Source organism: Vidua chalybeata, chromosome Z, assembly GCF_026979565.1.
Source record: "Vidua chalybeata isolate OUT-0048 chromosome Z, bVidCha1 merged haplotype, whole genome shotgun sequence".
In the NCBI taxonomy this organism is placed as follows: domain Eukaryota; kingdom Metazoa; phylum Chordata; class Aves; order Passeriformes; family Viduidae; genus Vidua; species Vidua chalybeata.
Window position 1 is genome coordinate 63471036 of NC_071570.1, and position 15671 is coordinate 63486706.

At 36.9% G+C, this 15671-nt stretch overlaps 1 protein-coding gene across 2 annotated transcripts in view; it reads right to left on the bottom strand.

Annotated features, from left to right (window-relative positions):
• Window positions 1-15671, bottom strand: part of PCSK5 (proprotein convertase subtilisin/kexin type 5) — a 225697-nt gene that overhangs the window by 185091 nt on the left and 24935 nt on the right. The gene's annotated exons all lie outside the window — the stretch shown is intronic.

Genomic DNA, 15671 nt, shown 5'->3' on the forward strand with positions numbered 1-15671 from the left:
TTAAATAGAAAGAGAGTAGGTTTAGATGAGATATTAGGTAATGTGAATGTTCTTTACTCTGAGGGTGGTGAGACACTGAACAAGTTGCCCAGAGAAGCTATGGATGCCCCCATCCGTGGAAGTGTTCAAGGCCATGTTGGATTGAGCTCTGAGCAGCCTGGTCAAGTGGAAGGCATCCCTGCCTATGGCAGGAGAGTTGGAACGAGATGATCTTTAATGTCCTTTCCAATCCAAATGATTCTATGTTTCTAAGAAAACAAGTAAACATATTAGTTTTCCTGTCATTAAGTTTTCTGTGCTACCAGCTCTACTTAAGTGTATCATTTGACAACATTCTGTTTTTGTATTTCACCTTGTAATGAAACCAAAAGGTCAATGATTTAGGGTGAAGTGAGGAGGTCATATTAATATCCAAGGGCCATACCTAGGCTAGTGAACAAGAGACCCAATCCATCAGGAGTGCAGGAGAGATGATGAGGACTATTGACACACCTCTTGCTAACTATGTGCAGTCACAAAACTAAGACCCCTAAAAACTGGACTTGTCATCTTAAGAAGAATTTTGTGTCATTTTTTGATTATAATTAAAACCCCAGCTATTTTCTTAACCTATTATTCTTTGACCCACAATAGCAACAGCCTCTTTTCACTATAAAAACAGATTAAGATAATAGGTAAAGTAGATGTTGACATACGTCAAGACCATGGAAAATTACTGCAGATACCATTTCACAAATTTAGGGGTCTAAAGTTAGATTAAAAGTTATTGACTCCAGCAGTGCTATGTGATGCATTCTTGCTGATAAAGAAAGTGTTTCTTCAGCAAGGGTCAATGACAATCCACAGTCAAAGCAGTTGTCAAAATTATGTTACAGATTCTGAAAAAAAACAAGATAAAACAAGAGACAGATGTTAATACATGCTGAGCGGAAACCAAAAAAGCAGAGGAGAAAAGACAGCAGATAATCCTTGAAATTACCACTTAACTCCAAAGAAACACATCTTGCACAACAGCAGGCCAAGCTACTGCAGCATCTCCCATAGACCAGAGCTGAAATTCTATGCACATTTTTCGACCTCATAGTCACAAAAAATCCAGTCAGTTCTGGCATGACTTAAGTGGTTTCTGTGTGCTTTGCTATATATTTGTGATCAATTGTAGCAGTATAGCCATAGATCCAAATCCATGAGGTAGAAGAATCCACAGCTATGGATTGATTCTATGCTATGTGACTGTTCTTTGCCTTTCCCTTGTAGCATTCCCACCCCTACACCTACATGCTCTTCACATAAATCCGTACATATAATCCTAAAAGTATGTGAAAAAAAATCTTCTTCCTTTATGAACAAGACTGTAGAGGAATAAATTGTGAAAAGGGAACAGCCTGGCTAGTGATGAAGGAAGACAGGCTCTGTACCGAGGCAGTTTAATAGCAGCCCAGAGCTGCTGGGAAGGGCAAAAGAATCACACTGAAATTCTGGAGAAGCTCAGCCTATCTGCTGCCGGCCAGGATCTTTGTATGACTGGAAAACCAGGGAACAATCCAAGGCAAAAGGACTCACATTTTCTCTCCTTGAGGAAGTCGTGACAGGTTTCTACTCGCAGCTGTAGTAACTGATGATGAACATGGCTACAGCCACTGCCCAACCTCCTCCCTTCTAGTGTGTTGTACCACAGATGACCATAAAGCAGCTCAAAATTACAGGATTGAAATCACACAGCAGCTCTGTGGGAGAGCTGAGAACAAATTTCAGGGAGCCTGGGCTCCTGGACAGTGGCTTCCAGCAGCACCAGCCCCAGATGTCATAAGCAAAGAACAAGCATCTAAAGCAGTTGGGGAATTTTTCCCTTCCTCAGATCTGAAGTGGTCCAACCAACTTGGATGTTCTGGTTCTGTTTCTAAAATAACTCATCCTTGGAATAGTGAGGAAAAACATAAGCTTAAAAGCAACTCCTATGTTTATACAAGGTAGTTTATGTTTTTTAGCCACAGGTCATTCACCTCACCTTGGAACAACTCAAGAGCTACATGCTCATGATTTTGAACACAATTTTAAGAGACCTCTAATTGACAGGTCTGCTTGGTACAGTATCCAAAGCTCTGCTTACACCACTGAATACAGTGTTAGTATCTAGAAATACCTAGTCTTGGGACAATGTAATCATCTTTTCATAATTTCAATACAGTGGGAGGATTAGTGTTAATATCACTCCAAATGTTAACTTTGATGTCATGACTCCCTAAAACTTCATATCCTTAATAAACCAAAAAGCTGGTCCAGTGCCCACTGGAGGATAAAACTTTTGAGCTCTCTAAACTTCATTAGCTTTGGAATCTAACATCAGGCATCCTAGACAGCTGAACTATCTTGGATTTCATGTCTGTATTACTGTAGCAATTATTCTATATATTTAAAAAACCTGTAGAAATTTCTGATGTGATATTTTTCTTTCCTTAGCTTAGTTCTTCAACTCATGTCATAAATAATTTAAGTCCTTCAGACATCTGCATGTGCTACTTTAAGGTGGTCTTAACTCATTTCATAACATCTTAGGAAGACAAATCTCTACCACAGGGTAGAATTACACCAGTGTAATTCCAAAAGTGTTGATTCAGTCAAGAGTTTCCCATGGTTTCAATTGCCATTTAGAAAATCCACTGAGAATTAGCAAGATAGTAAAAGTATTCCATAATTAAGTGGTATGTAATATCCATCCGGGGCATACTGGAGTTAACAAACTAAATACATCTACTGAGTAGACTGTTCACTGACCAAAACCCCCTTAATAGAATGTAAGGAAGTATCTCAAATAACTCAGCCTATTTTCAGCACTTTCACTTAAGGTTGGTTTGTCAACAAGGAAAATTCTCACCTAAGTCTGGGAAATGGAAAAATTCAGTCACAGAACATATACTAAATATCAAATAAAGCAATTTTCTGATCAGAGTACTTTAAACCACAGGAAAACTTGAACTCATTTGGGTTTATTTGATTGTGCCTTGGTATTTTCTATCCTTAATCTTAGGAAAAGGACAAAGTATTTTTTTCCAAGCTGACCCTGTTTATAGCATATACTTAGAAGTAGTATTTAAAATCTAGAATTGAGTCAAAGTGTTTATACTAAGCTTCGGTGTTAGAGTTTTGTTGAGTTTTACACTTTATGGAAGTATCAGTGGCATATTTTACAACACCCCATTTCCCTAGTTTCTTGGCATTTCAGGTGCCTTTGTTGTACAATTTGATGATTGCTCTTAGAATCATAGAATCATAATGTTGGAAGAGACTCTTGAAATAATCAAGTCCAACCATCAACCCAGCACTACCACTGCATTCAACATTATTAAATCATGTCTTTTAGTGCCATATCCAGAGGGGTTATGAACATCTCTAGGGATGGTGACTCCACTTCCCTGGACCATCTGTTCCGGTGCTTTACAAACCTTTCCATACTTTTTTTTTTTTAATACTTCACCGTATTAAATCTCACACAGTTGGCCTCAACCTGTTGACTGATTCAGCTGTCCAGATCCCTCTGCAGAACCCTCCTACCCTCCAACAGATCAACACTCCTACCTAACTTGAGTGTCATCTGTGAACTTCCTGAGGGTGTACTTAATCCCTTCATTCAAGTTGTTAATGAAGATACTAAACAGGGCTGATCTCAACACTGAACAAAAGGACTATCACCATTCGAAATTAACTGCCAAAAACTACCTGTGAAAGACACATGTGGCCACCCAAAGAAAACCTTCAGTCCAACTCTCAGGCAAATGTAAAAGGACTTAAGTTTTTTTTCCTACAGTCAGTAGGCCAACGAAAGTCAAATGTTTTTGCAACTGCACACCTCACAAAATGTGGACAGCACTTCCAATGAGGCCATCTCTCTCAATTTCTTCATATCAGATAACATAAAGGCTGTTCTGATTAACAAACTGGCTGACTACTTTCATTTATTTTAAAGCCCCAGATGAACCAAGGGTAACATTGTTATTTTGCAACTTTAGGACGGTCCCTGTGCATATTCTGGCAACTGAAGTGTGTCCACTCTGTTATGGATTCCTAATTCACAACACTTGTCATACTATAAATTGAGAAAAAGAAAATAAAGATTGTTATATCCATGGCAATGATTTATGAGATAAGAGTTTTAAATTGGATATACTAGAGCTCTTTGGTCTCCAGTCACATGACTGAGGTGGGTTGCAATGTGGTGTCTACAGTCTTCACAAAATTTCTTTCACCTATGTTTATTTCATTTGATAGCAATCTCTATGGCTATTTCTACACTGTCTTCCATTAGGACAAAAGGACTTTAAATGGTCTAATATAAATGTGATTTTCCCATATGATTGCAGTATAAGAATACTCCCTGTACTAATAAAACTACTTTTTTCCTAACCAAGATAAACCTCAAATGTACAAACATGTATCTTCTGAAATACACAAAGTTAAGTTTTGTTTGATAGAATCTCAGATATGCTGCAGAAGATGTCTGTTCTCATGAGGGAAGACATTTCAGAAGCTTTAAAAACTGCAATGGTTTTCATAAATCTTCCTATTACTACTATTATTTTATTTCTAATCATTCATACAGTTCCTTTATCTGCTGGCAGAAAGGATTGAAATGCAGAATTGAATTTTAGTTCATAAACAAACATATATTAGCATCAGGTAACAGCTTAAAAATCACCTGACTGCCTTTCCACTATTTGCTAGAATGGTGTGAAAGTTGAAAGAGATGGTATCTCAGTCTCTCACAATGGCAACTATTATCGAAATACCTTCTTCAGAGTACCTCTTCAGAGTGTAATTGGGCTCATAAAATGATAAGTTTACTAAACATCTGCACTGAGAAGGGCTGCAAATCTCTGCTAGTTTCCTTCATGCAAGGCAAGGGAAGTGTGTTAGTACAGCAAGGACCCAGGAAAGAAGCCCAAATAGGATGAAGAGAAAAACAGATCCACAAGGAAGTGGTATTCAGATGTCTGCTTAGCTGAGGAGAAATAAGTTTTTGAAGTGACAGTGTCCAAACACATATGCAGGTCACCAAACTGCTGTACAATATTATTCTTCAAATTCACAAATAGTTACAGGAATGTGAAATGTCTGAAAGTTGAAGTTAAATAACTGGCCATAAAGCAAAACCAGAACAATTTTAAAACTTCTGGATATTTTGTATTGCTGGCAGATTTTTAATTAAAATTGGAAAACTTCTAAAACCTACACTCTGCATCAAATAAAAATTAATTCTGATGCCATATAACATCTAATAAAAGAGGTTTGACTGGATGATCACAATATTTCCTTTTGGTCTCACAGACTGCGAGTCTATTGGCATTTGTATTCTTGACAACTAGTTTTTTAGGAACAGCCTGGAAGTCAAAAAAACTATGGAATCCAGAAATTCTGGTTTCATTGTACAAAGTTGTTATAACACAAAGTTATTATATATAAAACACAAAGTGTATATATATGAATACAAATTCAGTGTGTGTGTGTGTGCGCGCATACAAGTATATGTAAATACAAAGCAGCTATAACAGCTACAGCTGAAACAGTGAATTGAATCTAAAATTAGTAAAGCTACTTAAAAAGAAATTTTTAATCTGCATAATTTACAAAAGTAAAGTTAACCCAATATTCTGGCCTTTATAGATATTTATATATAACTTCAGCACTAATGAGAGTGCCAGCATTTACTCTCTCTCTAAATAAAAAAAAAATTAAAAAGGGAAAAATAATGTCAAACAATAATGTAGTTAAACACAGGTTACATAAGTGATAGCCAACACACCAATGGATACAACTGCTTTAAGTGGATTATATGGATTTGGAATAAGCATTTTCTTCGACTAAAATGTTGCTTGGATTCATACAATGCTCTGTGTGACACCAAGAGAAATACAATTCCACAGAATAAAATACATAGCACTTGGTTAACAAACCAGATGATTACTTTCATTTATTTTAAAGCAAATTTTATTTTAAAGCCAATATGCCACTTCCAGAATTTTTTATTCAATTGCCAGCCCTGTCCGCATTTTGAGTCAGAAGCAGGAAGGAGCAAAGTTGTCTGATGAAGGCTGCACAAAATCTAGCAGAACAGCTGTGAATAGGACAAAGCTGCCTAGCATCTCCTCTGAACCAATCAAACTGGTGAGGATCTGCTAAGAATAAAGCAGATCAGCCAAGGATGATGAGTGGCTTTTCAGTGACATTGGCTTTTCAAAATAATCCTAAAAGAAAGGATTACAAAAAATTGAGTAGTGGGGAGATTCTTTTGCTTTGTTTTGCAGATGATGTCTTTCCAGCTCCCTTTTCCTGCCTTCAATAATCTGTCAATAACCTGTCAATAATCCCAGATATGATAAATTATCTATGTGTTTCATGATTTCTTGCTGTCCACCATAGAGTAGTTGGGTAAGATAACAACCACTGGAATTAAACATGATAGTCTTGCCTGTCAGAAGCAGGAAGACAGATGCATATAAATCTTGATGCATTATGTCAGAAGTACACGTTGCTGCCAGAATGTTTTCCAAGTGCAAGAGAGAGATAAAAAAAAAAACTTTAATTCATTTTTCTATGAATGTCCTGCAATACAACCCTACCATCAACATAAGAGGAAGCTGGATCTCCTCAGGAAATGGTGTGTAGAAGCTGTTCTGTTACATTTCAATACAGTCAGTTCTGAGATGTACCTTTCCAAAATGTGTTTTCTTTCAATTTCTCCCTCTCTCCCTGCTGATATTTTGGCATTTGGCCTTGCAGGTTCAGCTGCTTCCAGAATGCTGCATCTTTCTAAAGTTCAAAACTAGGATCTCTTCAGTTCCTCCTCTTCTGACACTTTCTGATACCCAGCAATTTTACAGCCCAGTAGCCAAACCACCAGTTTGCTGTGTTTCTTAACACTCTCAGTGCAAACTGACTTTAACAGCTTAAGCACACTTAGTGAAACACAAGACCACTGCAGCTGTCAGAGCTGCTGTCTTCACTATCAAGCTCTTAGAATACAGATTAAAAATTAGAGGACTAATTCCCTTTGTTTTTTGAAAAAACATTTTTAGTTGTCCTATCATTTCTCACCGACAAATGCACTTTGCTGCTAAAACACATAGGAGCAAGTACAACTTTACTGGAACTGTAAAGAAAACTCAAATATTAACACCTACTAGCATCTAAAGACAAAGGATTGCATGTATCTTTTCTTTACAACCCTCTGCTTTTACATGTTTATAATTGCTATGATGAAATTGTCTTCTTAAGGCTTTAAATTGCCCACAAATATATTTACCTAAAGTGCTTTTGCCATCATTCAGGCTGAGCAAAATCCTTTTGTGCTTCCTGAATTGAGTGAGGAATATAACACCCTTTTCCTTTTTAGGTTCCAAATGGATTTCCCTTGTGTTTCTTGTTCATATGTTTGTTTTCAAATTGCATTTTCACTTACAAAATAAGGCTGCACATGTCTGTGTGATCTGCCTTCACACACATTTTAGAAAGCATCTAAACTGAGGCTGGAATGAGGTGATTTTTAAGGTCCCTTCCAATCAAACCAAGTCAACAACTCAGTCATGTCTAATTAAGTTAGCTATTCTGCATGCTGCATATACCTTTTGCACTCTCAACAAAAACAGCTGCAACCTCTACTAGTCCCTGCTCAAATCAGTTGCTAGCTGAAGACTCTCACAGTGTGCTGCACCACACTGGAGTGCATGTTGCTCAAATAACTTTTCTTATGTTAACTCCATGATGGTGATGTTAACATGTCCTCTGATGAAGCAATGGATGGACAAAGGTTTTTTCCTCCTTGTTTTTGTTATTTCATTGACGTACAGTCAACTGTACACTTACAATATCCTGGACCTTTCTAACACTTACAGAATATATGGAAGGAAGGAACCAAAAGTATTGATATCTGTATCTTAAGTACTTTTATTTTGTAAAATGAGATGTCAAATGCTAAATGCAGTTAGGTCTAGTAAGATGTTTTTCTGAATTTATCCACTGCTGAGATTAGTACTGCAGCTTCAGCAGTCTGCACAAGAAAATTTTAACTATTGTCATGTATGAACCCTACATTTAGTTTCCAAGATATGTAAATATGTTTTTGTTGAGGTTTCTCTAGTGATAGTGAAGGGAAACATAGTGACAGTGAGGGGAAAAGTACAAGATTTTTTTCCCCACTTTGCCCCCAAACCCTGGAAATTCAAGAGGTATGTTACATTTAGAATCTTCATCTTACTATGTGAACATAGCATTGCATAACACTAACTTTCAGAAATATTTATTCTCTTCACAGCAAAAGTATGCCCTGAAGGGAGTTTCCCCCCCAGTTATTCCTAAAGAATATTTCTATGTATTTTTTAAGGTTCCTAAACAAGTTTCCGTAACAAGATCTAGGCTACAGATCTGTAACAAGATCTAGGTTACAGGAAATATTGTCACTGATCCTAACCTCTGCTCAACATGTTTCTTGGAAATAATTTTAAAAGCAGAACACACTCTACAAAACAAAAGGCAAGGAGTCCTATTTCCACAAGCCCCAAATTCACCTAGTGCAGAGAGGTCAAAGAAATGAAAAATCCCCATGGTTTAAACAGTTCTATGCTAAAATCCAGCTACAATCTAGCCAATGATTTTAAATCTTTAAGACTTATCATGCTCAAGACATATGTTGGTCTGCAAAATTCAGAATAGACTATTTATATATTTTTTTCTTCTCTTAATAGCATGAGTCCCTTGCAAAAGCCCAGATCATTGCATATATGTGGGGACTTTTGCTTTTGCCGGTCTAAAACCAGAAGGCTCCAAATACATCAAAGTCAAAGAGATAAATGAAAGCTGCACCATTTCCACTATTCCTTATCCAGAAAGTTTTACTTAGTTCTGTGAGAGATTGCTGAGTCCTTGCCTGCCACTTTAGAGTCAGCCAACATCTTTCTCACTGACCATGAAGTCTAGAGACCTTAATAGCAGCTCTACCACAATCCCTAAAGACTGCTGAGTACTGGAATGGGATATCTGACAGCTGGTCCAACATTTCATCAGGAAGAAGAGTAACCTAAAATTTGGTGTTCATTTTCTGCACAGAGAACAGTGTTCTGTCTGTGGAGGATACAAAACCAGGGTAAGGATGAACCTTGGATGACTGTAATCTAAAAATGAAAAGTCAGTGTCACATGAATATATATGGCCTTCCCTTTTTACTCTACTGGCCAAATCCATTGCTTCTGTTAGAGGAAGCATCTGTTCTTCAGTCAACAAATTTTGTCACATAATGGTAATTTCTCTTTATTTACAATAGGTAGAAACATTAATGAAGTTAATTGTAGCACTAATGAGACAGGTTTATTTCTGAAGAACAAAAGCTTTATTAATGTCTAATTAATAGCTGATTTGCTGTTTGTACTTAAAGAAATAAAAAATAGTCATTGAAGCATCCTAGTGGAATTACCTTTTGATGTTTTCTACTAGAAGCAGAAAAATGGCCAGTATGAATTCAGTCTAATGTAGTTTTAGAAAAGGGAAATATTCACTGTTGGGGAATATGGGAGTTTTTAATTGAAATATATTACTGCTACCTACTTGGATTTCCCTTTCATCATGATTTCACATGATTTCATCATGATTTCATCAGTTGTTGGCACCTGCCTCAAAGGAGCTCTGTTCCCTCAATATATCTAATTTCAAATACATTTAAAAGAAATTTTAGATTCCATTTTTTCAGTTGCATAGTCATTTTACAGAACTCCTTGGCAATGACAATATCATTGTTAATTTTGGAAAATAATTGCAGATTAGTTGAGAGGTTTTAACTGGCTGACTTCCTAATTAGTGCAGCAAATGAGGAATTAAACCCTCCTCTCCCATTCACCTGAAAAAGCAAAAACATTATTTTGCAGGATTATAATCTTAAACTATTTTCATATCATTATTTTCTTAAGATGGTAAAGAGATCCTGATAAACCTGATCCTGATGGCAAGAAGAAGGGTCAGGATTTTGACCAGGGCTCTTTTTGAGAAAGAAACAGCACTCTGGCCCAACACTGGGTTTCTTTGATATTGCAAAAATGTGATAACAAGGGTGGGGCACTGAAGGTATTGGGTTGGTGCAGAACCCACCTGAAGTGCTGCATTCAACTCTGGGGTCCTCAGTACAGGAAGACTTGATGGGAGTGAGTCCACAGAAGGGCCACAAAATGGTTAGTGAGCTGAAGTACCTCTTCTATTTGGAAAGGCTCAGAGAGTTGAGGTTATTTATCCTCAAGAAAAGAAGGCTTCAGGGAGACCTTATTGAGGCTTTTCAGTATGTGTAGGGGACAAATAAGATGGGGACAAACTTTTTAGGAGGACTTGTTGCTACAGGACAAGGAGAAATGGTTTTAAACTGAAAGAGGGTTAATTCAGATTAGATATAAGGAAGAAATTGTTTACAATGAGAGTGGTGAAACCCTGGACCAAGTTGTCTAGAGAGGATAGGTAGATGCCCCATCCCTTGAAACATTCAAGGTCAGGACAAGCAGAGCTCTGAGCAACCTGATCTAGTTGAAGATGTCCCTGCTCAATGCAGGCAGGTTGGACTAGATGACTTTGAAAGTTTCTTCCACCTTAAACCATTATAGAATTCTGTGATATGGGAAAAACCTGCTATAAAATGTAGCTACTTTATTGCTATACTCATTGGGATTTATCTCTGTTTTTATTCTAAGTGTAGGTGCATTCTGAACTGCTGAATAGTCATTACTGAGTGATGAATGAAAATAAGTGTGATGCAGCCTCATCACATAAAACATATTCGTGAATCCTGCAACACTTATTTCCCAGGGATTTTTGCTGCTGATGAATATAGTTTAAACTAAAATTAACATAACATTCACCTCTGTAAGTACAAGTTTCAATTACCATTAAGAAAACAAAATACCAACCAACTCATACAAAATTTACAGCACAATGAACAGTTAGAATAACACTAAGTAGCAGGATCTACTAGAATTCTTATCAGTGAACAGCAACTTCATATTTCAAAAAGCCCTAAAAAAAAAAATCCAAGTTGTAGGCCTATTTGCTCATGTTTACATGAAACTAATTAATACTCCAGAGGCAGGTGACATAGAAAGATACTGCTATTCCCTCTCATTCATTGTGATTCAGTTCATGCTTTAACTCACTCAGTAACAGGCTCCTTGAAAATAGCAAAACCTATTCTTGATTTTTACTAAGATGTAAGGATAGCTCATGTAAAAGCTTTTTCAGGTAATTAATTACAGGGACCACAGTGGTAAATACTGGATTATTTAAGAACTAACTTAAACTTCCAGTACAACTCTGAACATGAAAAGAACATGATGTTCCTATTATTTTGCAACCAAGTAGCATCTTATTGATTCTTAGTCCCTGTGTGCTTGTACATTTTATGGCTAACCATGCAGACATCAGTAACGTACCTGGTCCCACTGTTTAACTGCTGTGTTATCCTACATGTCTAACAAATCTTTTTGTTCACTAAGGTGTAACAACTAAATACCACCTCACCCATAATAACATTCTCATCTAATTTCTCTAAGCTTTTAAGCCATGGTGATGGCTTTAAAAGCCCCAGGTTACTCACGGCTACTACAATTCTACTCCCCTTTGCGCTCTCATGAACACAACTGTCCTACCATTAATAAGGACAGGCTTCTGGCATTACTTTCCTGTCCTCTGAAAACAGCTATATCATTTGGTGTCATCAAAGAAATGCTTGCCAGCATTTTACATGCTGGTACCATGAGTTCTGTTTATCTTGATATAGCAAAGATAAGACTTTCTCCTCTGTCACACTGCTACACTCTGTGTGTGGTTACATCAGGCTGCATGAAATATAAGTGTCTCAGAGTAATGCTTTCCCAAGTATTCTGATCTTGGAGTAGAGTTGACAAAGGCATGACACTACTGCAAAATTGTGTTCAAGCAGAGTATCTTCCTTCAGTAAAGGTAGCTTTACTTCTTATTTCAATAAGACTGTAAATTTTTCTGTTTCTATCTTATGTAATCTTTATGTTTTTATGACCCATCAAACAGGATTCAAACCCCAAATAAACGTACCCAAAATTCATTAAAATTAGAAAAATATGAGATGCCATCTTAGTAGAGATTGATAAAGATGCACTATGCTCCAAAGTTGGCTGATGTCATGCTTTACAGGAAAACAAATTATTAATTCCATGGTTTTTAGCATCACTGTGAGCCAGATGTCTTTTTCAGATCTCTGTTGTGATGGGAGACTCTGGGGACCTCATGAGAAAAACAGAACAAACTTTAGTACATTTATTTGAATATATTAGGAATCTTTTATCTGCCCTCCATTACCTTAAGAACAGTCATCTTCTAGGATTATTTATGCTACCTATGCTGTGGGATATTTTTTACCAGATGAATCACAAATTTGATTACCACAGCTATTCACTAAAAACTCTTCATTTTATGTAACAGTTCAGAATAAAAAGGTAGGTTTTCCAGATGTGCTGTCCATTTAATTTACATGTACTATTGTCATGCACAGATACTTCAACTCTCACATTTCATTGTAATTGCAATCTCTTTACTAATAGAAAAGCTCCACCTGGCTTCCCTTATTGTTTTTATTGATGAAAAGTCTGGCCTTCAGACTGTGGTTTCAATCTTTGCTTGCAATGTTTCCCACTTTGAGACTCTTCATTTCACCACTACAGCAAACCCAGAGGCATACCTCAGCTCTTTCTTCTCAGTCCTGGAAATGCTGTAATAGTCTGGTTACAGCAGATCGTCTACCATCAATACACTCAACTATTTAATAGCTGAATTAGAGCTTCATGATACTTTTCAATTATGGACTCATTCTGTACACCTTCCCACTTCTTTTTTGCTCCTACTCCTATTGTTTCATGCATTGTAGTATCACCAAAGTAACTTTGCAGAGCAAACTCTGAAGCTAGAAAAAGCTCTTGATTCATAGTGTGGTGCTCTCATTGACCCCTGCCAAAGGCCAACCACAAACAGCTCATCAGCTGGGGAAACCAAAAATCTCTGTTAATAGATTTCATTCAGTTGTCTTTGATCTCTCCTATAAATCCACAGACTTCTTCCACTTCTGTGTTTTCCCATTAAGACATGCAAAATACCACATAGCTATTCACTGGCTGAGAAAGATGATGCAAATAAAGCTATATTTCAAATTTTCTCCATTACAATCTATGTTAAGGAAAGTACAGCCTTTCTTTTCCTGAAACTGTTTAATCTTTTTCTTTGCTAAATGACAACACATAGCATTGCTAGGTAAGGATGTGGATGACAAATTGACAAAACTGTGTTATACTGCAGATCCTTTACCTTTTCATCTAAATACAGATGATATGAGGTTAATAGAGGCTAACGCTGGGGAAAGTGTCAAAATGTGCAATCTACATGTCTTCAGTTTATCACAGAATCACAAAAGGCTGACGAACACCTCGAAGACCATCAAGTCCAACCTTTGATCAACCCCCGTCTTGTCAACTAGGCCACAGCACTAAGTGCCACACCCAGTTATTATGTTCTCTGTTGCATCTATTCATATTGTTTATAACAGTGTCAAGAGGCTTTTCCAGAAGAATAAAAATCAAACAAAATATTTTCAAAGCAATTCATTAATTTAAATCCACAATAACAAGATTTTCTATTAGCTCTACATCTTTCATTGTGCATTCACACAATGAAATCAAACACTATCCACGAAAATAATTCAGAAATACCAAATTTCATAATTTCTTCCATTATATGCAGGCTAATTACGTAACAAATTGCCACTCAATCAGAATTCCATCCTTAAAAATTTTATAAAGGAGCAAATTGTTTGAAGGAACACAAAACAGGTTAATTCCATGTACATGTAACAGGGAAAGCTTTTTCAGCATTAAGTGAATGACCACTAAATTATTTGGGAAGTAAACAAACCTAAGTGTTTCATTGTTCTCAAATACTCATGCTGACTAATCTGCAGCAAATTTTGGCATTAGATACCATTCCACTCATAAATACAGTAGCATGCAGTACTTTCGAATTCTTACACCAATGCAATGTGCCTTGTATAATATTAAACCTTTTGTTTTGAAAGAACTAGCTTATATAGTATAATTAAATTGCCAGTCTGCTTTAATGATCATTAAATGTTATACACACTGAGGACAAAGGGTCTTTATGCTACAAATACATGTCCATTTATTGACATGTCTGCAGCCACATAAGAGTTCCCAAACCCAGGTTCAGTGAAGCAGTCACAAAGTGAATCATACAACACTTCTTGCTAGATCTAGGTTTTAGAACATCAGCTTCTCTTTGGGTACAGAATCATAAACAGGGTTCGGTACCTTGTAAACCCTCACTAGAGCTTCTCAATATTGAAGTGGTATGTAACAATAGTTCTGAAATTTAGAAATTCTGTACCAAAAAACAGCACAGGTTGGAGACAAGACTAAATGGTACAATAAATAAATGATAATTTTGATTTTCTGCTGTGTTCTGCTTTAGAGTCTCTCACTGTTCTAGCCAAAGCAGTCTGGACTGCTTGCCAGAGGTGCAGATGGGGTATCTGGAAGCTGGGTGTAACAGCACAGTTTACGGAGGTACCTGCACACAAACTTGTGCATTTGTGTGTTAATCGCTCCACCTCCGTGCATATGGACTGATGCAGATGTGAACACTTTCCCTTCGCATTTTTACCTATTCTACATGCTTGTTGTTTGAGTGGTGGGTCTCAGTACTCATGGGAACCGAGATTTGGGCCCTGACCACTTTTATACTAACCCCTAGTGTACACTGCTCAGCAGAGCTGCTGGTGCTCTCAAAGGGTTAAGCAGTTCAGGCTTATCAACAGAGGACTGAGCACAGTTTTTTGTGTACATTCCTAGTATTGTCCCATCCTCAAGAGGAACTTCATACCTAAACACAGTTTTCCAGATGGCAGAAGTATTCCTATACAATGCTCAATTTGTACAGTGCTCAAACTCTTTCACCAGTAACTTTTACTTCTCATAAATGATTTGTTAAGTAAAACCTGACAAGTCCTTCACAGAGAACATTCATCATCCAATAATTTAAAAAAGCTTGACTCTGTTATTACCACACCAGGGGCCCAGGGGATTGTTGGCAAGACTTCATTCCATGAACAGCATAAAAAAGGCTAATGGGATCTTCACCAAACTTTTTTTCTAAAAGAAAACCAGGGGCAATCCAATCCAGAGGCAGTCAGTGAATAAGCTACTAATCACTGAAATTAAAGGATTCAAACAAAAGCGTGTTGTGGGTAGGATACTGGTTTAACAATAAACCAGTAATTAAATTGTGTTGGCAGTTACCTATTATAGTGTATGCTATAAAAAAATGGCTCCATTTTTCATGCAGATCTTAAAATTAAGATCAGTGAAACTACCAAAAGGACCACAGAAAAGAGTACTCTTTTTAATCCCTCATAGACCAAGTCCAGAAGAAGACAAGAAAAAAAGCAAGAGAAACTTTCCTCTGAACAGTGTATCATTCCACATTGCCCATTTTTATTTTTAAAGCTGGTTGCTTCACAGAAGGGATCTGCAGACATAAATGTTACGTGTCTGGTTTTGCAGAGAAGCATAGCACAGTAATTAGTGCATTATCAAAATTCAAGTACTCATCTA